Below are 25494 nucleotides of genomic sequence, written 5' to 3'. Positions count from 1 at the left end.
ACCCGTTTGTTTATGACTGAAAAGTCTCATTTCTATGACAAATGTTGATAATAATAACTAATCATATTAATACTTTGTCACCTACAACTCAAAATATGTTTGTCTGTTTTAAGCAGTTTTATTTTTTACAAAATCAAAAAAAAAAAAAAAAAATAGCCTCCATGTTCTGCGGGTAAAATGGGACAGAATTAAATATTTAAATGGATATTTAAATAATGACTTAAATGTGTTCTTAATTTAAGGTAAAACAAAAAAAAATATGTGTAATTATTTCACAATTTATTACAATTTGTAATTGATTATTTCACGATTTAGTTAGTTATGAATTTTTGAAATATTTAAATTGTGAAATAATTAAGCTGTTAATTAAGTATATTTTTAAATGAAATTACCGGCAGATTCGATAACACATTTATGTATTTAATTCCAATTCAACCCAATTAATGACACATTTAGGTCATTAATTACATGTTAAGTAATGAATTAAATGTTAAATAAATAAATAAAATTTTGTAAATGGTAATTAAATTGTAAAATTAATAATTGTGGAATAAAACTACTACAAAATTTTTTTTTTTAAATAATGGCATATTTATTAACAAATGTTTTAACTCCAATTTTACTTAATTCATTAAATAAATTACATTTTGAATAAATTAAATTGTACAAAATAATTGAATTGCAAAATGTTTAATTATTGAAATAAATTGTGAAAAAGATCATTAAATTGTAAAATTATTAATTTTTGAACTATTTAGATTGTGAAATAATTAAGCTGTTAATTAAATATATTTTTAAATTAAATTATTGGCAGATTTAATAACACATTTATGTATTTAATTCCAATTCAACCCAATTACTGACACATTTAAGTCATCAATTACATGTTAAGTAATTAATGAAATGTTAAATTAATTAAATTGTGTAAATGATCATTCAATTGTAAAATTAATAATTGTTGAAATGATTACATTGTGAAATAAAACTGCAAAAATTATTTTTAAAACAATTTAATGGCAGATGTAACCATGTTTTAACTCCAATTTTACTTCATTATTGACACATTTAAGTAATTAATTAAATGTTAAGTAACGTATACAATTTTAATTATTATTCCATTTTTAAGCTGTTAAATATATTTTTAAAATAAATTAATGGCATATTTAATAATACCTTCATGTATTTAATTCCAATTGAACCTAATTATTCACACATTTAAATCATTAATTAAATATTAAGTAACTAATTATTTAGTAACTACATCAATTAAAATTGTGAAGTAGATCATTTAATTGCAAAATGATTAATTTTTGGAATATTTTTATTGTGAAATAAGCTGTTAAATGTATTTAAAATTAAATTTTTGGCAGATTTAATAACAGATTTATGTATTTAATCGCAATTCAACCCAATTATTGACACATTTAAGTAATTAACTAAATGTTAAGTAATGAATTAAATGTTAAATTAATTAAATTGTGTAAATGATCATTTAATAGTAAAATTACTAATTATTGAAATAAAATTGTGAAATAGATCATTGGAAAATAATTAATTGTTGAAATAATTAATTTGTGAAATAAAATTTTAAAATTAAATTATTGGCAGATTTAATAACACATTTATGTATTTAATTCCAATTCAACCCAATTAATGACACATTTAGGTCATTAATTACATGTTAAGTAATGAATTAAATGTTAAATAAATAAATGCAATTTTGTAAATGGTAATTAATTTGTAAAATTAATAATTGTGGAATAAAACTACTACACTTTTTTTTTTTTAAATAATGGCAAATTTATTAACACATGTTTTAACTCCAATTTTACTTAATGACACATTTAAGTAATTCATTAAATACATTACATTTTGAATAAATTAAATTGTACAAAATAATTAAATTGCAAAATGTTTGATTATTGAAATAAATTGTGAAATAGATAGTTAAATTGTAAAATTATTAATTTTTGAACTAACTAATGAATTAAGCTAAAAATATAAAATATATTTTTAAATTAAATTTTTGGCAGATTTAATAACACATTTATGTATTTAATTCCAATTCAACCCAATTACTAACACATTTAAGTAATCAATTACATGTTAAGTAATTAATTAAATGTTAAATTAATTAAATTGTGTAAATGATCATTCAATTGTAAAATTAATAATTGTTGAAATGATTACATTGTGAAATAAAACTGCAAAAATTATTTTTAAAACAATTTAATTGCAGATGTAACAATGTTTTAACTCCAATTTTACGTAATTATTGACACATTTAAGTAATTAATTAAATGTTAAGTAACAAATACAATTTTGAATAAATTAATTAAATTGTAGAAAGTATAATTAAATTGTAAAATGATTAAACTGTTAAATATATTTTTAAAATAAATTAATGGCAGATTTAATAATACCTTCATGTATTTAATTCCAATTTAACCTAATTATTCACACATTTAAATAATTAATTAAATATTAAGTAATTAATTATTTAATAAATACTTGAATTAAATTATGAAAAAGATCATTTAATTGCAAAATTATTGATTAATGAAATTGTTTTGGAATATTTAAATTTTGAAATAATTAAGCTGTTAAATTTATTAAACATTAAATATTTGGCAGATTTAATTACACATTTATGTATTTAATCCCAATTCAACCCAATTATTGACACATTTAAGTCATTAATTAAATGTTAAATTAATTAAATTGTGTAAATGAGCATTTAATAGTAAAATTACTATTTATTAAAATAAAATTGTGAAATACATCATTGGAAAATATTAAATTGTTGAAATAATTAATTTGTGAAATAAATAATCAAACTGTTAATTAAATACGTTTTTTAATTAGATTATTGGCAGATTTAATAACACATTTATGTATTTAATTCCAATTCAACCCAATTATTGACACATTTAAATCAATTGAATGTTAAATTAATTTAATTGTGTAAATGGTAATTAGATTGTAAAATGATTAATTATTGAAATAAATTGTAAAATAGATAAATTGGAAAATAATCAATTTGTGAAACAATCAGGCTGTTAATTAGATATATTTAAATTAATTTAATAACACATTTATTCATTGAATTCTAATTTAAACTAATTATTGACACGTTGAAGTCATTAATTAAAAGATGTATTTTTATGGTGGCAACACAACTTCTGTCTAACTTCACGGCATTGAAACACACAGCCACTTCCTGTTCAGCGCAAAGAGAGCTTCAAAATAAAAGCACGGCAGTATTACCACAGCAACTAACAAAATGCACACGTTTCATGCCACAATATACACCCAGACGGACATCAGCACCATAAAATAAGTTCTTCCATTTGCAGTATTTTGGTGTAAAAACCACCGCAGATTTTACGTGGAAATGATGTTGTTCCTGTTGACGACCGCTGACGTCGACATAAGCGGCTCCCGGGTGCTTCTCCTCGGTCTCGAGCTCCCGACTGAATCCAGCAAGACGCGCGGAGGCCAAGGCGAGGTTTTTGCGCGCCTTCCCGTTTCTATTCTGAGAGCTTTTTGGACGTGGGTCAAGTTGAAAAGTCTTAACTTCCTCCCGAAGTCAAAATAAAAGCTGGCGACGTTAACGCTGAAGAAGACTTTTAGTGTCTCAGGGTTTTCTACTCTTTGTAATCATGCTGTCTTTGTTTGAATGTACTTTTTTTTTTTTACGACAAAAGGTTTTTGTTTGGAGAGAACGTGCAGTGTTTTTTTTATTTTGAAAGTGAACTTTTTTTTTGTCACGGCACTGCCAGAACCTGACTAGGAAAAGTTATTTATAGCGACTTCAATAGTGCATAGTTTGTATATTTTCCTAAGGATTATTTTTTATTTTGTGCACAGTCTTAACTTGAAATGTTTGTCTTAACTCAGCTGGTGAAATCTTCTTTGTAACTTAACTAGTCTGTTACGTCGTTAATAAAAAAATGTCATCTTGTTCATTAAAAAAGAAAGTTTTTTTGTTTTTTTTCTGGAAATAATCCCAAATTACCCAGAATTCCCGGTTTTCCCGGTTCATTTTTCCCATTGAAAATGGATGGGCCGTTTTTCGAACTTGAAAATAATCAATTTGTGAAACAATCAGGCTGTTAATTAGAGATATTTAAATTAATTTAATAACATATTTATGTATTGAATTCCAATTTAAACTAATTATTGACACATTGAAGTCATTGATTAAAAGATGTATTTTTAATGGTGGCAACTAGAGATGCGCGGATAGGCAATTATTTCATCCGCAACCGCATCAGAAAGTCGTCAACCATCCGCCATCCACCCGATGTAACATTTGATCAGAACCGCATCCGCCCGCCATCCGCCCGCACCCGCCCGTTGTTATATATCTAATATAGACGATGCAAGGCATTAGTGAGGCATACCTGCCAACTACTCCGGTTTTCCCGTAATTCGTACGGTTTTCATCAACCTATTCCGGGTTACGGTTGCAGTGATAAAAAATACGGTTTTTCATTAATTTAAAAAAAAAAAGGGTGAAAACTACGCGAATTGCACCTTGTGCAGACAAGATTTTTCGATCGAGGAATTAGCGATGTAAAAGACCACGTTGGGACAAAAAAACACAAGTCTAATGCCGTTGCTAGCGATACAAGTGGAAAACTTTCAACGTTTTTCGTCGCCCAAACAGATTCTTTGGATGTGATAAATGCCGAAGTTTTATTTACGGAGGCAATAATTGAGCATGGACTTCCAATCGCACTGGCTGATCACATGGGACAGTTAAATGTTTGTAATGCAACCTTTAAAAATCATTACGCGGTGATCGCGGTCCCAAAAATAAACTTTTCTTGCATGATAATGTCCAGAAAAACTCGCTTTATATTACTATAGAGTCCTTTTAACGAATGAGTTTGATGGTTTATCACAAACCTTAAATGAAAGAAGTCCTTTGTTCTTCTGCACCATGCATGCGCTTTGGCCTTGCTTCCTGTTTGGTGCGCAATCCTGTCGGCTGTATTTCACAGCACGTCTTTGACAACTTGAAGTGGCATAAAACATTTAAAACAAAGGGGTTATAGGAACAATCACTTTCAGTGTTTTATGCCACTTTAAGTTGTCAAAGACGGTATGCTGGTGCCCGACTGCCACAAGTGGAACAAACATTTGAAACAAAGGGGTTATAGGAACAATCACTTTCAGTGTTTTATGCCACTTCAAGTAAACTTATCATAAAGTTACCATATCAGTTTTGCAGTATGATCAATCTGATAGAATAAATTTGGATTTTAGCCACAAAAAGGTAATGACACCAATGTTATCTATTGGAATTGTTTAGTACTGTTATACTGTTAAAAGTGTTTATACTATTTATGCTTTCAAGTCCAAGTTGAAGAAATCTTGTTAAATGTTGACAGCATAACTACCAAAATACAGAAGTATGTCCTTAATATTTTTGCAGTGCTATTTCTGTTGAAAAGTTCAAATGATTACATTAGAGATGTGATGTGCCACTTTTCAAGTGTCTGATGGCTTAAATTAATTTTCATTCATTTTTCATATTTTGAATTCTTTTGAAAGGCTTACAAAAAAACTACATTTGAATTGTAATTCCATGCTATTGACAGGACTATTAATTTTAATGAAGTTAGCTTACCATGTTTACAGTATGATCATTGTGATAGAAATGTGAATTTTAGGCACAGAATATTTTTTACAATTGAACAAGGCAGTAGATTATACAAGCTTGGACAGAAAGTTAATAATGACACCAATTTTTTTTAATGGAATTGTTTAGTACTGTTTTACCATTTGTTTACTGTAAAAAGTGTTTATACTGTTTATACTTTCAATTAACAAATTGAAGTCTTGTGAAAGGTTGACAGGATAACTGGCATTAACTGTCAAAATAATTTCAAACTATTGAAGTTAGCTTACAGAATAAACATGTCAATCAACCCATATGATTTTTGCTGTAATATTTTTGTTTTGAAAAGTCACTGTGACTGATAGAAAAGTGATGGTTTTAGCAACATTTTAACCTGTCTGAATGCTAATAATCATTTTGCGTCGGGGGGCGAAGCCTGAACCCCCCACCAGGACTTTGTCTTGGACCTACCGGGGCCTGCGGCCCCTGGACCCTGGCTACTAGGTTTTTCTGATTTCAAAAGTTGGCAGGTATGGTGAGGTTATAAAGCTTTTGCCTGTTAAAGAAAGGAGACTGATCCAATGCAGCACAGACATTCGCGTGCCACGCTGTCACGACCCAGACGCACACCAGTGCGCAATCATATGGGAGCCGCGCTGAGCGCACCTCCAAGCGCGTCTCGCTGCCGGCGACGGCCGGGTATGGGCCCGACGCTCCAGCGCCATCCATTTTCAGGGCTAGTTGATTCGGCAGGTGGGTTGTTACACACTCCTTAGCGGGTTCCGACTTCCATGGCCACCGTCCTGCTGTCTATATCAACCAGGGTGAGCACCACCCCTTTCGTGAGCGCACTGCGCGCGGAGTGACCCCTGTTACGCGCCCCCGGCAACAGGGGTGGCGGGCAGGTAAGCTGCGCCGGCGGAGCGCGTGGAGTGACCCCTGTTACGAGCCCCTGGCCACGGGGGTGGCGGGCAGGTAAGCTGCTTACCTGCTGCGCGTGACGCAGCAGGTTCAACCGCCCGACCCGACCCGCGGATAAAATCTAATTTTTTTTAATTTCATCCGCCCGATCCGCGGATAATCCGCGGACTCCGCGGTTGTGCCCGCAAACCGCGCATCTCTAGTGGCAACACAGCTTTTGTCTAATTTCACAACATTGAAACACACAGCCACTTCCTGTTCAGTGCAAAGTGAACTTCAAAATAAAAGCACAGCAGTATTCCCGGTTTTCCCGGTCATTTTTCGAACTTGAAAATAATCAATTTGTGAAATTAGATAATTAGATATTCCCACATTCTCAACCGCTTTTAACCGTTCCACCATCCACACCTTCCACTCACCTTGACCAATCGAACTACCATCTTCCAAGTTCCAAAAAATTCCAGGAATTCCTGGTGTTCCAAAGCCCTGTTTTCACCTCTTCCTGGAAAGTTTTCACAGTCCACATTTTTTCAACCGGTTTTGACCATTCCACTTTCAAAACATTCTTCTCAATTGGGACAACAAAAGTACCATTTATTTATTTTCGTACAAATTCCCGGTTTTCCAGGAGTTCGGTTGTACCCATTTAAATTCAAACTGTTACTACGTCAACATTTTTCAACTGTTTCGAGAAATTCCAAAACCAAGCCATTCATATCATCCAGGACAATTGTGGTATTACCTGTATTTCCAAAAATTCCAGGTTTTTCCTGAAAATTCCCAAATTTCCAGGAAATTCGTTTTTCCTGAAAATTCCCAGGAAATTTCCTTTCAAATGAATTGACATAGTCATAGTTATACAATGCCCAAAATTATGTTCCTCACATATGTTGAACGCAAAAAGATGTTGTCCCTTTACCAAACTCCCCAAATTATTATTATTATTTTTTAAATCCCAGAATTTCCGGTTTTCGGGTCTTTTTCCATTTTCCCATTGAAAATAAATGGGCCATTTTTCGAACTCGCACAATTCCCACATTCCTTAACTGATTCAACTGTTCCACCATCCACACACTCCTCTCACCTTGACCAATCAAACTACCATCCTTCCAAGTTAAAAAAAAAAAATTCCAGGAATTCCCAGAATTACCGGTTTTCCAAAGCCCTATTTTCACCTCTTCCTGGAAAGTTTTCACAGTCCACATTTTTCAACCGTTTTTGACCATTGCACTTTCAAAACATTCTTCTTGATTGGGACAACAAAACTACCATTTTTGTTTTCGTACAAATTCCCGGTTTTCCAGGAATTCCCTTGTACCCATTTAAATTCAAATTGTTACTATGTCAACATTTTTTAACTCTTTTCAAAAACCCCACCACCATTCATGTCATCCGGGAAAACTTTTTTTTTCAAAAATTCCCGTTTTTCCTGAAAATTCCCAAATTTCCAGGAAATTCCCATTCAAATGAATTGACATAGTCATAGTTATACAATGCCCAAAATTATGTTCCTCACATATGTTGAACGCAAAAAGATGTTGTCCCTTTACCAAACTCCCCAAATTATTATTATTATTTTTTAAATCCCAGAATTCCCGGTTTTCCTGGTCATTTTTCCCATTGAAAATAAATGGGCCATTTTTCGAACTCGCACAATTCCCACATTCCTTAACTGATTCAACCGTTCCACCATCCACACACTCCTCTCACCTTGACCAATCAAACTACCATCCTTCCAAGTTAAAAAAAATTCCAGGAATTCCCAGAATTACTGGTTTTCCAAAGCCCTATTTTCACCTCTTCCTGGAAAGTTTTCACAGTCCACATTTTTCAACCGTTTTTGACCATTGCACTTTCAAAACATTCTTCTTGATTGGGACAACAAAACTACCATTTTTGTTTTCGTACAAATTCCTTTTTTCCAGGAATTCCCTTGTACCCATTTAAATTCAAATTGTTACTATGTCAAAATTTTTTTAACTTTTTCCAAAAACTCTACCACCATTCATGTCATCCAGGACAACTGTTTTTTTTTTAAATTCCCGTTTTTCCTGAAAATTCCCAAATTTCCAGGAAATTCCCATTCAAATGAATTGACATAGTCATAGTTATACAATGCCCAAAATTATGTTCCTCACATATGTTGAACGCAAAAAGATGTTGTCCCTTTACCAAGCTCCCCAAATTATTATTATTATTTTTTAAATCCCAGAATTCCCGTTTTTTTCCCATTGAAAATAAATGGGCCATTTTTCGAACTCGCACAATTCCCACATTCCTTAACTGATTCAACCGTTCCACCATCCACACACTCCTCTCACCTTGACCAATCAAACTACCATCCTTCCAAGTTAACTAAAATTCCAGGAATTCCCAGAATTCCCGGTTTTCCAAAGCCCTATTTTCACCCCTTCCTGGAAAGTTTTCACAGTCCACATTTTTCAACCGTTTTTGACCATTGCACTTTCAAAACATTCTTCTTGATTGGGACAACAAAACTACCATTTTTGTTTTCGTACAAATTCCCGGTTTTCCAGGAATTCCGTTGTACTCATTTAAATTCAAATTGTTACTATGTCAACATTTTTCAACTCTTTCCAAAAACTCCACCACCATTCATGTCATCCTGGACAACTGTTTTTTTCAAAAATCCCAGTTTTTCCTGAAAATTCCAAAATTTCCAGGAAATTCCCATTCAAATGAATTGACATAGTCATAGTTATACAATGCCCAAAATTATGTTCCTCACATATGTTGAACGCAAAAAGATGTCCCTTTACCAAGCTCCCCAAATTATTATTATTATTTTTTAAATCCCAGAATTCCCGGTTTTCCTGGTCATTTTTCCCATTGAAAATAAATGGGCCATTTTTCGAACTCGCACAATTCCCACATTCCTTAACTGATTCAACCGTTCCACCATCCACACACTCCTCTCACCTTGACCAATTAAACTACCATCCATCCAAGTTAACTAAAATTCCAGGAATTCCCAGAATTACAGGTTTTCCAAAGCCCTATTTTCACCTCTTCCTGGAAAGTTTTCACAGTCCTCATTTTTCAACCGTTTTTGACCATTGCACTTTCAAAACATTCTTCTTGATTGGGACAACAAAACTACCATTTTTGTTTTCGTACAAATTCCCGGTTTTCCAGGAATTCCCTTGTACCCATTTAAATTCAATTTGTTACTATGTCAACATTTTTCAACTCTTTCCAAAAACTCCACCACTATTCATGTCATCCTGGACAACTGTTTTTTTTCAAAAATCCCAGTTTTTCCTGAAAATTCCAAAATTTCCAGGAAATTCCTATTCAAATTAATTGGACGTATTCATGCCAAAACTTCTGCTCTTCACATATGTTGAGCGCAAAAGCATGTTTTCCCTTTACCAAATTCAATGAATGGGAATGCTAAAACATGTTGTCCCTTTACCAAAATTCCCGTTTTTCCCAGAAGTCCCAGTAATTTTCTCCCCATTGACCATGAATGGGAATATACAATCGACTTCAACTGTTCCACACATTCCACTCACCCTAGACATTCAAGCCAGCATGTTTCCCGGTTCCAAAAAATCCCTAATTACCCAGAATTAACAGGAATTTCCCCCCCCATTGAAAATGAATGGGTAATATACAAACCTCTCCATATCAAGAGGTAGTCACCTGAAATGGTTCACAGGTGTCCTTGAAGCTCATGGAGAGAATGCCAAGAGTGTGCGAAAGAGTAATCAGAGCGAAGGGTGGCTATTTTGAAGAAATTACAATATAAAACATGTTTTCAGTTATTTCACCTTTTTTTGGTTAAGTACATAACTCCACATGTGTTCATTCATAGTTTTGATGTGACAATCTACAATGTAAATAGTCATGAAAATAAAGAAAAACTCATTGAATGAGAAGGTGTGTGCAAACTTTTGGCCTGTACTGTACATACATTTTTTTTTAATCGATTTTTGAATATTTATATTTCTGGGGCTGAGGTTGCTGAGGTAGTTAAAAAGCTCCTCGGTGGCAAGGCCCCGGGGGTGGATGAGATCCGCCCGGAGTTCCTTAAGGCTCTGGATGCTGTGGGGCTGTCTTGGTTGACAAGACTCTGCAACATCGTGTGGACATCGGGGGCGGTACCTCTGGATTGGCAGACCGGGGTGGTGGTTCCTCTCTTTAAGAAGGGGAACCGGAGGGTGTGTTCTAACTATCGTGGGATCACACTCCTCAGCCTTCCCGGTAAGGTCTATTCAGGTGTACTGGAGAGGAGGCTACGCCGGATAGTCGAACCTCGGATTCAGGAGGAACAATGTGGTTTTCGTCCTGGTCGTGGAACTGTGGACCAGCTCTATACTCTCGGCAGGGTCCTTGAGGGTGCATGGGAGTTTGCCCAACCAGTCTACATGCGTTTTGTGGACTTGGAGAAGGCATTCGACCGTGTCCCTCGGGAAGTCCTGTGGGGAGTGCTCAGAGAGTATGGGGTATCGGACTGTCTGATTGTGGCAGTCCGCTCCCTGTATGCTCAGTGCCAGAGCTTGGTCCGCATTGCCGGCAGTAAGTCGGACACGTTTCCAGTGAGGGTTGGACTCCGCCAAGGCTGCCCTTTGTCACCGATTCTGTTCATAACTTTTATGGACAGAATTTCTAGGCGCAGTCAAGGCGTTGAGGGTATCTGGTTTGGTGGCTGCAGGATTAGGTCTCTGCTTTTTGCAGATGATGTGGTCCTGATGGCTTCATCTGGCCAGGATCTTCAGCTCTCGCTGGATCGGTTCGCAGCTGAGTGTGAAGCGACTGGGATGAGAATCAGCACCTCCAAGTCCGAGTCCATGGTTCTCGCCCGGAAAAGGGTGGAGTGCCATCTCCGGGTTGGGGAGGAGATCTTGCCCCAAGTGGAGGAGTTCAAGTACCTCGGAGTCTTGTTCACGAGTGAGGGAAGAGTGGATCGTGAGATCGACAGGCGGATCGGTGCGGCGTCTTCAGTAATGCGGACGCTGTATCGATCCGTTGTGGTGAAGAAGGAGCTGAGCCGGAAGGCAAAGCTCTCAATTTACCGGTCGATCTACGTTCCCATCCTCACCTATGGTCATGAGCTTTGGTTTATGACCGAAAGGACAAGATCACGGGTACAAGCGGCCGAAATGAGTTTCCTCCGCCGGGTGGCGGGGCTCTCCCTTAGAGATAGGGTGAGAAGCTCTGCCATCCGGGGGGAGCTCAAATTAAAGCCGCTGCTCCTCCACATCGAGAGGAGCCAGATGAGGTGGTTCGGGCATCTGGTCAGGATGCCACCCGAACGCCTCCCTAGGGAGGTGTTTAGGGCACGTCCGACCGGTAGGAGGCCGCGGGGAAGACCCAGGACACGTTGGGAAGACTATGTCTCCCGGCTGGCCTGGGAACGCCTCGGGGTCCCACAGGAAGAGCTGGACGAAGTGGCTGGGGAGAGGGAAGTCTGGGCTTCCCTGCTTAGGCTGCTGCCCCCGCGACCCGACCTCGGATAAGCGGAAGAAGATGGATGGATGGATGGATTTTTGAATATTCTCAATCGATTTTTTTGTGCGCCCAATGTAGACTTTAGGCCGTGTCGCCCATCTGTGACGGTTAATTGGAAGCAAATCAGCCGCTCGTCAAAGCTTTGTTTGCGTTCTTCATGAAGACAAAGAAGAGGAGCAGAAAATAGATGAAACGTGCCTCTCTCATTAAGAGGGGGGGGGGAGGTCACGGTTGCCGGACAGCGGGGCAGTCAGTGGCTGCCATTGTGATGCAAAATGTGCAAAGCGAGCAATTTCAAACGCGACGCGCCGCTAAAGCGCCGTGAATAAATCGGCATTTGAAAGTCGGCCTGCCAACAAAAGAACATCAGAGGTCGCCAGAAACAAAAAAACAAAAAAGAAGAAGGGGCGGCACAGGGTGTTCGGGGGCACAAACTGCCACAACAAGCGTGTGTGTGTGTGTGTGTGTGTGTGTGTGTGATGTCAGGAGAGCAGTTAGAGCTTGTGGACTGGAGGCAATGAGGTGGAACAGCAGAGACAAACATCAGCGTCTGCCGCCCTCGGGCCCCCAGCTGGGGTCCCCCTCCGTCCGACACATGAGGGACACAATTAGTCCCTGCACCTTCCCTGAGGAGCCGCGTCATCGGTGTGCACCTTCTGGCCAAACACCTTCAAAGTCCAAACATTTCAGATACCCAAAATATGAGCTTTCTGTTCAAATGAATGATAAAGAGTAAAATTAAGGCTCATTAACGTTCTTGGAAATGACAAGTTGAAACTTTTTTGAGGGGGGAATTTTCCCCGCTTTTAACAATCCTTATGTGAGTTTATGAAAAATATTACACATCATTTTAATTGCAAACACAACATTTCCAGGTAGACAATTTAAATAAAATTAGAATAAATAACATTCAACTAACAAAGTAAAACTACTCACCCTTTGAAGTATGAAATAAGCTAACTACTATTTAATTAAGGAGATACAACTAAAATAAAGTAAAACGACTCCCTTTGAAGTATAAAATAAGTTAACTATTTTTTAAATGAGTACATACAACTAAGATAAAGAAAAAGTACTTACCTTTTGAAGTATAAAATAATATAACTACTTTTTTAATAAGTATATACAACTACAATAAAGTAAAACTACTCACCCTTTGAAGTATAAAATAAGCTTACAACTTTTTAAGTAGATACAACTAAAGTAAAGTAAAACTACTCACCCTTTGAAGTATAAAATAAGCTAACAACTTTTTAAATAAGTAGATACAATTAATATAAAATAAAACTACTCACCCTTTGAAGTGTAAAATAAGTAATTACTTTTTAAATAAGTAAATACAACTAAGATAAAGTAAAATTGCTCACCTTTGGAAGTATAAAATAACTTTAAGTAAGTAGATACAACTAAAATAAAGTAAAACGACTCCCTTTGAAGTATAAAATAAGTTAACTACTTTTTAAATGAGTACATACAACTAAGATAAAGAAAAAGTACTTACCTTTTGAAGTATAAAATAATATAACTACTTTTTTAATAAATATATAAAACTAAAATAAAGTAAAACTACTCACCCTTTGAAGTATAAAATAAGCTAACAACTTTTTAAATAAGTAGATACAACTAAAATAAAGTAAAACTACTCACTCTTTGAAGTATAAAATAAGCTTACAACTTTTTAAATAAGTAGATACAATTAATATAAAATAAAACTACTCACCCTTTGACGTGTAAAATAAGTCACGACTTTTTAAATAAGTAAATACAACTAAGATAAAGTAAAATTGCTCACCTTTTGAAGTATAAAATAACTATTTAAGTAGATACAACTAAAATAAAGTAAAACTACTCCCTTTGAAGTATAAAATAAGCTTACAACTTTTTAAGTAGATACAACTAAAATAAAGTAAAACTACTCACCCTTTGAAGTATAAAATAAGCTAACAACTTTTTAAATAAGTAGATACAATAAATATAAAATAAAACTACTCACCCTTTGAAATATAAAATAAGTTAACAACTTTTTAAATAAGTAGATCAATATAAAATAAAACTACTCACCCTTTGAAGTGTAAAATAAGTAACGACTTTTTAAATAAGTAAATACAACTAAGATAAAGTAAAATTGTTCACCTTTTGAAGTATAAAATAACTATTTAAGTAAGTAGATACAACTAAAATAAAGTAAAACTACTCCCTTTGAAGTATAAAATAAGCTTACAACTTTTTAAGTAGATACAACTAAAATAAAGTAAAACTACTCACCCTTTGAAGTATAAAATAAGCTAACAACTTTTTAAATAAGTAGATACAATTAATATAAAATAAAACTACTCACCCATTGAAGTGTAAAAAAAGTAACGACTTTTTAAATAAGTAAATACAACTAAGATAAAGTAAAATTGTTCACCTTTTGAAGTATAACATAACTATTTAAGTAAGTAGATACAACTAAAATAAAGTAAAACGACTCCCTTTGAAGTATAAAATAAGTTAACTACTTTTTAAATGAGTACATACAACTAAGATAAAGAAAAAGTACTTACCTTTTGAAGTATAAAATAATATAACTACTTTTTTAATAAGTATATACAACTAAAATAAAGTAAAACTACTCACCCTTTGAAGTATAAAATAAGCTTACAACTTTTTTAATAAGTAGATCCAACTAAAATAAAGTAAAACTACTCACCCTTTGAAGTATAAAATAAGCTAACAACTTTTTAAATAAGTAGATACAATTAATATAAAATAAAACTACTCACCCTTTGAAGTGTAAAAAAAGTAACGATTTTTTAAATAAGTAAATACAACTAAGATAAAGAAAAATTGTTCACCTTTTGAAGTATAACATAACTATTTAAGTAAGTAGATACAACTCAAATAAAGTAAAACTACTCCCTTTGAAGTATAAAATAAGCTTACAACTTTTTAAGTAGATACAACTAAAATAAAGTAAAACTACTCACCCTTTGAAGTATAAAATAAGCTAACAACTTTTTAAATAAGTAGATACAATTAATATAAAATAAAACTACTCACCCTTTGAAGTGTAAAATAAGCTAACGACTTTTTAAATAAGTAAATACAACTAAGATAAAGTCAAATTGCTCACCTTTTGAAGTATAAAATAACTAAGGAAGTAGATACAACTAAAATAAAGTAAAACTACTCCCTTTGAAGTATAAAATAAGTTAGCTACTTTTTAAATAATTAGATATAACTAAGATAAAGTAAAACTACTCACCCTTTGAAGTATAATAAGAGGCAAACTCATCTCTAATGAAAGTAAATACAACTAAAATAAAGTGAAACTACTTACCGTTTTGAATATAAAAATTAACTACTCTTTACTACAAGTTATAAAAACAAAAACAATGTGAACGTTGACTCAATATAAAATAAGTAAATACAACTCAAAGTAAAACCACTTAGCCTTCAAAGCTAACAATACTTTAATGCTAATAAATGAAACTAAAATAAAGTAAAAGTACTCACTCTAAAATATAATAAGAAGCAAACTACTATTTAAAATAAGTATATAAAACTAAAAGTAAAATTACTAATCCGTTCAAATATAACAAGAAGTAAACTACTATTTAAAATAAGTAATAACAAATAAAACAAAGTATTTTTATTTGCACGTTCAAATATAAAAAGAAGGAAACTACTATTTAAAATAAGTAAATAGAACTAAAACAAAATAAAACTACTTACCCGTTTGGTAATAAAAAGAAGTAAACTACGATTTAAAATAAGTAAATAGAAGTAAAACAAAGTAAAACTACTTACCTTTTTGAATATAAAAAGAAGCAAACTACTATTTAAAATAAGTAAATAGAACCAAAACAAAGTAAAGCTACTTACTTGTTTAAATATAAAAAAAGAAAACTACTATTTAAAATAAGTAAATAGAACTAAAACAAAGTAAAATTACTAACCCGTTCAAATATAAAAAGAAACAAAGTACGCTCTAAAGCAAGTGCATAAACCTAAAAACATGAAAACTATTCATGCCTTGAAGTATAAAAAGCCAGCTACACTTTAATGCAATTAAAAAAAACTAAAACTAAATAAAATGACTTACCCTTTAAGTATACAAAAGCTAATTACTCTTTAATGCAGGTAAACATAGGGCCCTGGTGGTGCTTGCTCCGCTGCTTGGGCCCTCATGAAGTAGAACTGCGCTTCAAAGTATATAAAAAAGCTCATTTATTTTTAATGCAAATAAAAATAAACTAAAACAAAGTAAAGCTATTTACCCTTTAAGTGTGAAGAGAAGCCAATATTTAATGTAAATACAAATTAATAATATGAAGTAAAACAAGTATAAAAAAAACGTATTTTATTGGAAGTTAAATTAAATTACAACAAAGTAAAACTACTCACCCTGTAAGTATAAAAAGAAGCCAACGACTCTTTAAAGCAAGTAAATATACAGTAAACTAAAAAAAAGTAAAACTACTACTAGTTATTTGCAAATTTAAAAATTAATAAAATAAAACTACTCTTCCTTTGCAGTATATAAAGCCAGCTACTATTTATTGCAAGTTAAAAATTTTTTTAAATAAAATAAAGTAAAACTACTCATCCTTTGAAGAGAGAACACAAAGGATCTGCTGACTTAGCAAGTTTTGTTTGACTTGTAAGGGAAATTCTTCCGGGAATTTGAGTTAGAACTGACTGTAACCACAACCAAATCCATCAACTGAAGAATAAACGTGTGAGAGTCCAGTCCATAGTGGATCTAACATAATAGTGTGAGAGTCCAGTCCATAGTGGATCTAACATAATAGTGAGAGTCCAGTCCATAGTGGATCTAACATAATAGTGAGAGTCCAGTCCATAGTGGATCTAACATAATAGTGAGAGTCCAGTCCATAGTGGATCTAACATAATAGTGAGAGTCCAGTCCATAGTGGATCTAACATAATAGTGAGAGTCCAGTCCATAGTGGATCTAACATAATAGTGTGAGAGTCCAGTCCATAGTGGATCCAACATAATAGTAAGAGTCCAGTCCATAGTGGATCTAACATAATAGTGAGAGTCCAGTCCATAGTGGATCTAACATAATAGTGAGAGTCCAGTCCATAGTGGATCTAAAATAATAGTGAGAGTCCAGTCCATAGTGGATCTAACATAATATTGTGAGAGTCCAGTCCATAGTGGATCCAGCATAATAGTGTGAGAGTCCAGTCCATAGTGGATCTAACATAATAGTGAGAGTCTAGTCCATAGTGGATCTAACATAATAGTGAGAGTCCAGTCCATAGTGGATCTAACATAATAGTGAGAGTCCAGTCCATAGTGGATCTAACATAATAGTGTGAGAGTCCAGTCCATAGTGGATCTAACATAATAGTGAGAGTCCAGTCTATAGTGGAACTAACATAATAGTGAGAGTCCAGTCCATAGTGGATCTAACATAATAGTGTGAGAGTCCAATCCATAGTGGATCTAACATAATAGTGTGAGAGTCCAGTCCATAGTGGATCTAACATAATATTGTGAGAGTCCAGTCCATAGTGGATCTAACATAATAGTGAGAGTCCAGTCCATAGTGGCTCTAACATAATAGTGAGAGAGTCCAGTCCATAGTGGATCCAACATAATAGTGTGAGTCCAGTCCATAGTGGCTCTAACATAATAGTGAGAGAGTCCAGTCCATAGTGGATCTAACATAATAGTGTGAGAGTCCAGTCCATAGTGGATCTAACATAATAGTGAGAGTCCAGTCCATAGTGGATCTAACATAATAGTGTGAGAGTCCAGTCCATAGTGGATCTAACATAATAGTGAGAGTCCAGTCCATAGTGGATCTAACATAATAGTGAGAGAGTCCAGTCCATAGTGGATCTAACATAATAGTGTGAGAGTCCAGTCCATAGTGGATCTAACATAATAGCGAGAGTCCAGTCCATAGTGGATCTAACATAATAGTGAGAGTCCAGTCCATAGTGGATCTAACATAATAGTGTGAGAGTCCAGTCCATAGTGGATCTAACATAATAGTGTGAGAGTCCAGTCCATAGTGGATCTAACATAATAGTGAGAGTCCAGTCCATAGTGGATCTAACATAATAGTGAGAGTCCAGTCCATAGTGGATCTAACATAATAGTGAGAGTCCAGTCCATAGTGGATCTAACATAATAGTAAGAGTCCAGTCCATAGTGGATCTAACATAATAGTGAGAGTCCAGTCCATAGTGGATCTAACATAATAGTGAGAGTCCAGTCCATAGTGGATCTAACATAATAGTGAGAGTCCAGTCCATAGTGGATCTAACATAATAGTGAGAGTCCAGTCCATAGTGGATCTAACATAATAGTAAGAGTCCAGTCCATAGTGGATCTAACATAATAGTGAGAGTCCAGTCCATAGTGGATCTAACATAATAGTGTGAGAGTCCAGTCCATAGTGGATCTAACATAATAGTGAGAGTCCAGTCCATAGTGGATCTAACATAATAGTGAGAGAGTCCAGTCCATAGTGGATCTAACATAATAGTGTGAGAGTCCAGTCCATAGTGGATCTAACATAATAGCGAGAGTCCAGTCCATAGTGGATCTAACATAATAGTGAGAGTCCAGTCCATAGTGGATCTAACATAATAGTGTGAGAGTCCAGTCCATAGTGGATCTAACATAATAGTGTGAGAGTCCAGTCCATAGTGGATCTAACATAATAGTGAGAGTCCAGTCCATAGTGGATCTAACATAATAGTGAGAGTCCAGTCCATAGTGGATCTAACATAATAGTGAGAGTCCAGTCCATAGTGGATCTAACATAATAGTAAGAGTCCAGTCCATAGTGGATCTAACATAATAGTGAGAGTCCAGTCCATAGTGGATCTAACATAATAGTAAGAGTCCAGTCCATAGTGGATCTAACATAATAGTGAGAGTCCAGTCCATAGTGGATCTAACATAATAGTGAGAGTCCAGTCCATAGTGGATCTAGCATAATAGTGAGAGTCCAGTCCATAGTGGATCTAACATAATAGTGAGAGTCCAGTCCATAGTGGATCTAACATAATAGTGTGAGAGTCCAGTCCATAGTGGATCTAACATAATAGTAAGAGTCCAGTCCATAGTGGATCTAACATAATAGTGTGAGAGTCCAGTCCATAGTGGATCTAACATAATAGTGAGAGTCCAGTCCATAGTGGATCCAAAATAATAGTAAGAGTCCAGTCCATAGTGGATCTAACATAATAGTGAGAGTCCAGTCCATAGTGGATCCAACATAATAGTGAGAGTCCAGTCCATAGTGGATCTAACATAATAGTGAGAGTCCAGTCCATAGTGGATCCAACATAATAGTGAGAGTCCAATCCATAGTGGATCTAACATAATAGTGAGAGTCCAGTCCATAGTGGATCTAACATAATAGTAAGAGTCCAGTCCATAGTGGATCTAACATAATAGTGAGAGTCCAGTCCATAGTGGATCCAAAATAATAGTAAGAGTCCAGTCCATAGTGGATCTAACATAATAGTGAGAGTCCAGTCCATAGTGGATCCAACATAATAGTGAGAGTCCAGTCCATAGTGGATCTAACATAATAGTGAGAGTCCAGTCCATAGTGGATCCAACATAATAGTGAGAGTCCAGTCCATAGTGGATCTAACATAATAGTGAGAGTCCAGTCCATAGTGGATCTAACATAATAGTGTGAGAGTCCAGTCCATAGTGGATCCAACATAATAGTAAGAGTCCAGTCCATAGTGGATCCAACATAATAGTAAGAGTCCAGTCCATAGTGGATCTAACATAATAGTAAGAGTCCAGTCCATAGTGGATCTAACATAATAGTAAGAGTCCAGTCCATAGTGGATCTAACATAATAGTAAGAGTCCAGTCCATAGTGGATCTAACATAATAGTGAGAGTCCAGTCCATAGTGGATCTAACATAATAGTAAGAGTCCAGTCCATAGTGGATCTAACATAATAGTAAGAGTCCAGTCCATAGTGGATCCAACATAATAGTGAGAGTCCAGTCCATAGTGGATCTAACATAATAGTGAGAGTCCAGTCCATAGTGGATCCAACATAATAGTGAGAGTCCAGTCCATAGTGGATCTAACATAATAGTGAGAGTCCAGTCCATAGTGGATCTAACATAATAGTGTGAGAGTCCAGTCCATAGTGGATCCAACATAATAGTAAGAGTCCAGTCCATAGTGGATCCAACATAATAGTAAGAGTCCAGTCCATAGTGGATCTAACATAATAGTAAGAGTCCAGTCCATAGTGGATCTAACATAATAGTAAGAGTCCAGTCCATAGTGGATCTAACATAATAGTAAGAGTCCAGTCCATAGTGGATCTAACATAATAGTGAGAGTCCAGTCCATAGTGGGGCCAGCAGGAAACCATCACGAGTGGAGACGGGTCAGCAGAACAGAGATGTCCCCAACCGATGCACAGGTGAGTGGTCCACCCCGGGTCCCGACTTTGGACAGCCAGTACTTCATCCATGGCCACCGGACCTGTGCCTCCCCTCCACAAGGGAGAGGGGAGCAGAGGAGAAAAGAAAAGAAGCGGCAGATCAACTGGTCTAAAAGGGGTTCTATTTAAAGGCTAGAGTATACAAATGAGTTGTAAGATGGGACTTAAATGCTTCTACTGAGGTAGCATCTCTAATTGTTACTGCTAGAACTTTCCATAGTACTGGAGCCCCAATAGAATATTATTAAAGGTGTAAAAAAAAAAACCCCAAACCAGTACTACTTTTGATCGTAACACAAGTTTCTCCCTTCAAAGTAAAAGACGACACAACAAACATGAGTTCACGGTCAAAGTGCACAAAAAGGTGATTTGTGACTCAGACATGCTTTTCTAATTGTTGCCATGACAACACAAAAGTCATCCTTTTGTTCTTCCCTGCGTTGCAAACACTAAACTCTTTTCAAAAAGACAACCTTCCAACAAAAGCTTCACACACACACACAAAAAACAGCTGATTTATCATAAAAGGAGAAACGAGGCGGCGGACATTCCTAACGAGCCTGGAATACCTTTTTTGTTTTGTTTTATGATAACTCCATTTTGTTTCTACACAAAGACTTTTGTTGTTGTTCCCCGCTTTGATCGCCGCCTCTCATCAATAAAACATTCCTGCGGGTCCCAGCAGGGGGGCGAGCGTGCTATGGTCCGGTCTGATTCTCGCCCGAGGTGCATAATCGTGTGTGTGTGTGTGTGTGTGTGTGTGTGTGTGTGTGTGTGTGTGTGTGTGTGTGTGTGTGTGTGTGTGTGGCCTCCCATCCAGCGGACCACTTCAGATGGGATGTGACTCAGGATGAATAATAGAAAGGAGAGTTTCCGTGCAGGACGTGTCCCCAGGGCCCGTCTGAGGGGTCGGGGGGCCTGACGTGTGCCCCCGCCCCTCCCCCTCATTCGGAAACTAATAAAGCAGACGCTCGCTGTTTTAAACACACACACACACACACACACACACACACACACACACACACACACACACATACATGTCTTGCCTACTTTGTGTGGACCCACGTTTGGTTAGTAGATTGGGAGGGCCCCCCTTTCCACTATAGCTAGAATGATGGAAAAATGTATATCTACCACTAGATGGGAGTAGAGAGTTGCAACCTCACTTCAGAATGCAAAACACACAAAGTAAAACAAAATATTTTACTTCTGTAGTTGTGAGGACCAGGAAAATGTCCTCACACGTCAAAAGGTCCTCACAGAAAGGTTGGTTTGTCAAGTGTATGTCCACACAAGGATGGTGAGACAAGTGCACACACACACACACACACACACACACACACACACACACACACACACACATTTTTGTATTCCTTACCTTCTTGAGACCTCCGAACTTGTTCACGGGTCCTCATATGGAAGGTACTTTTCCTTGCTGATATCTCAAGAAGGGTAGAAATACAACAACAAACACACACACACACACACACACACACACACACACACACACACGCACACACACACACACACACATACTGTTGTCAGGACTGGTAGCAGTCCGTACAAGGAACACACACACACACACACACACACACACACACACACACACACACATTTTTGTATTTCTCTACCTTCTTGAGACCTCCAAACTTGTTCACGGGTCCTCATATGGACGGCACTTTTCCTTGCTGATGTCTCAAGAAGGCTAGAAATACAAGAACACACACACACACACACACACACACACACACACACACACACACACATTCTCGTATTTGTGACCTTCTTGAGACCTGAGAAAAATGCCTACCTCTTTAGGACCAGCCTTTCTAGATATATAAAGAAGTGTGTTTACAACATTAATAATATATACATAATATGCAAATATAAAAAAGGTAGGCTTTTTGTTAGTTATTTTATTATTTGTTTGTTTGTAATTGGTTTTTAATCTTCATTATTTACTTCAAGTTATTACAGTATGTCTTTATATACATATTTTTTGTAATTTTTTTAATTAATTTTGGCCGAAGGGTGGGCTTTTCAATTTCTTACACACACTTGTTATTTCATATGTTGACCAAAGGGGGCGCATTTCAATTTCTTACACAAACTTGTTATTACATATGTTGGCCAGAGGGGGAGCACTTCAACTTCATATACACACTTGTTATTTCATATGTTGGTCTGAGGGGGAGCACTTCAACTTCTTATACACACTTGTTATTTCATATGTTGACCAGAGGGGGAGCACTTTCAAAAGCGACACACAGTCCATTTGAAAAATCTCTCCTTTTTGGGACCACCCTCATTTTGATAGATGTCACACACACACACACACACACACACACACACACACACACACACACACACACACACACACACACACACACACACACACGCACACACACACATTCTCGTATTTGTGACCTTCTTGAGACCTGAGAAAAATGCCTCCCTCTTTAGGACCACCCTTTCTAGATATATAAAGAAGTGTATTTACAACATTAATAATATATACATAATATGTAAATATAAAAAAGGTAAGCTTTTTGTTAGTTATTTTATTATTTGTTTGTTTGTAATTGGTTTTTAATCTTCATTATTTACTTCAAGTTATTACAGTATGTCTCTATATACATATTTTTTTATTTAAAAAAAAAAAAATTTTGGCCAAAGGGTGCGCTTTTCAATTTCTTACACACACTTGTTATTTCATATGTTGGCCAAAGGGGGAGCACTTCAACTTCTTACACACACTTGTTATTTCATATGTTGACCAATGGGGGCGCATTTCAATTTCTTACACAAACTTGTTATTACATATGTTGACCAGAGGGGGAGCACTTCAACTTCTTATACACACTTGTTATTTCATATGTTGACCAGAGGGGGAGCACTTTTAAAAGTGACACTCAGTCCATTTCCAAATCCCTCCTTTTTGGGACCACCCTCATTTTGATAGATGTCACACACACACACACACACACACACACACACACACACACACACACACACACACACACACACACACACACACACACACACACACACACACACACACATTCTCGTATTTGTGACCTTCTTGAGACCTGAGAAAAATGCCTCCCTCTTTAGGACCAGCCTTTCTAGATATATAAAGAAGTGTATTTGCAACATTAATAATATATACATAATATGTAAATATAAAAAAGGTAAGCTTTTTGTTAGTTATTTTATTATTTGTTTGTTTGTAATTGGTTTTTAATCTTCATTATTTACTTCAAGTTATTACAGTATGTCTCTATATACATATTTTTTTATTTAAAAAAAATAAATTTTGGCCAAAGGGTGCGCTTTTCAATTTCTTACACACACTTGTTATTTCATATGTTGGCCAAAGGGGGAGCACTTCAACTTCTTACACACACTTGTTATTTCATATGTTGGCCAGAGGGGGAGCACTTCAACTTCTTTTACACACTTGTTATTTCATATGTTGGCCAGAGGGGGAGCACTTCAACTTCTTATACACACTTGTTATTTCATATGTTGACCAGAGGGGGAGCACTTTTAAAAGCGACACACAGTCCATTTGAAAAATCCCTCCTTTTTGGGACCACCCTCATTTTGATAGATGTCACACACACACACACACACACACACACACACACACACACACACACACACACACACACACACACACATTCTTGTATTTGATACCTTCTTGAGACCTGAGAAAAATGCCTACCTCTTTATTACCAGCCTTTCTAGATATATAAAGAAGTGTATTTGCAACATTAATAATATATACATACTATGCAAATATAAAAAAGGTAAGCTTTTTGTTAGTTATTTTATTATTTGTTTGTTTGTAAATTGGGTTTAATCTTCATTATTTACTTCAAGTTATTACAGTATGTCTGTATATACATTTTTTTGGTAATTTTTTTAATTAATTTTGGCCAAATGGTGGGAATTTCAATTTCTTACACACACTTGTTATTTCATATGTTGACCAAAGGGGGAGCACTTCAACTTCTTACACACACTTGTTATTTCATATGTTGGCCAGAGGGGGAGCACTTCAACTTCTTTTACACACTTGTTATTTCATATGTTGGCCAGAGGGGGAGCACTTCAACTTCTTATACACACTTGTTATTTCATATGTTGACCAGAGGGGGAGCACTTTTAAAAGCGACACACAGTCCATTTGAAAAATCCCTCCTTTTTGGGACCACCCTCATTTTGATAGATGTCACACACACACACACACACACACACACACACACACACACACACACACACACACACACACACACACACACACACACACACACACACACACACATTCTTGTATTTGTTACCTTCTTGAGACCTGAGAAACCGCCCTTTCTAGATATATAAAGAAGTGTATTTACAACATTAATAATATATACATACTATGCAAATATAAAAAAGGTAGGCTTTTTGTTAGTTATTTTATTATTTGTTTGTTTGTAATTGGTTTTTAATCTTCATTATTTACTTCAAGTTATTACAGTATGTCTCTATATACATATTTTTTTTAATTTAAAAAAAATTAAATTTGGCCAAAGGGTGGGCTTTTCAATTTCTTACACACACTTGTTATTTCATATGTTGACCAATGGGGGCGCATTTCAATTTCTTACACACACTTGTTATTTCATATGTTGACCAAAGAGGGCGCATTTCAATTTCTTACACAAACTTGTTATTACATATGTTGGCCAGAGGGGGAGCACTTCAACTTCTTATACACACTTGTTATTTCATATGTTGACCAGCGGGGGAGCACTTTTAAAAGTGACACTCAGTCCATTTCCAAATCCTTCCTTTTTGGGACCACCCTCATTTTGATAGATGTCACACACACACACACACACACACACACACACACACACACACACACACACACACACACACACACACACACACACACACACACACTAGTTGTCCTTAAAATGTTATTTTGAAATTGCTTGTCAAACGGGACAGCTAATGTGGCTAATGCT

General features: G+C 35.5%; 1 protein-coding gene across 1 annotated transcript in view; it reads left to right on the top strand.

The window, feature by feature from the left end:
* enc3 (ectodermal-neural cortex 3) overlaps positions 1-580 on the top strand; it is a 52958-nt gene extending 52378 nt beyond the window's left edge. Inside the window, exon 4 of the mRNA XM_061976198.1 lies at positions 1-580. This exon is cut by the window's left edge and continues 209 nt beyond it. The gene's annotated coding sequence lies outside the window, so the exon portion shown is untranslated.
* Positions 581-25494: the final 24914 nt, after the last annotated feature.

This window comes from Nerophis lumbriciformis, linkage group LG14 (assembly GCF_033978685.3).
Source record: "Nerophis lumbriciformis linkage group LG14, RoL_Nlum_v2.1, whole genome shotgun sequence".
In the NCBI taxonomy this organism is placed as follows: domain Eukaryota; kingdom Metazoa; phylum Chordata; class Actinopteri; order Syngnathiformes; family Syngnathidae; genus Nerophis; species Nerophis lumbriciformis.
Note: the sequence above shows the minus strand (reverse complement) of the source record. Positions and strands in the feature narration are given on the sequence as shown.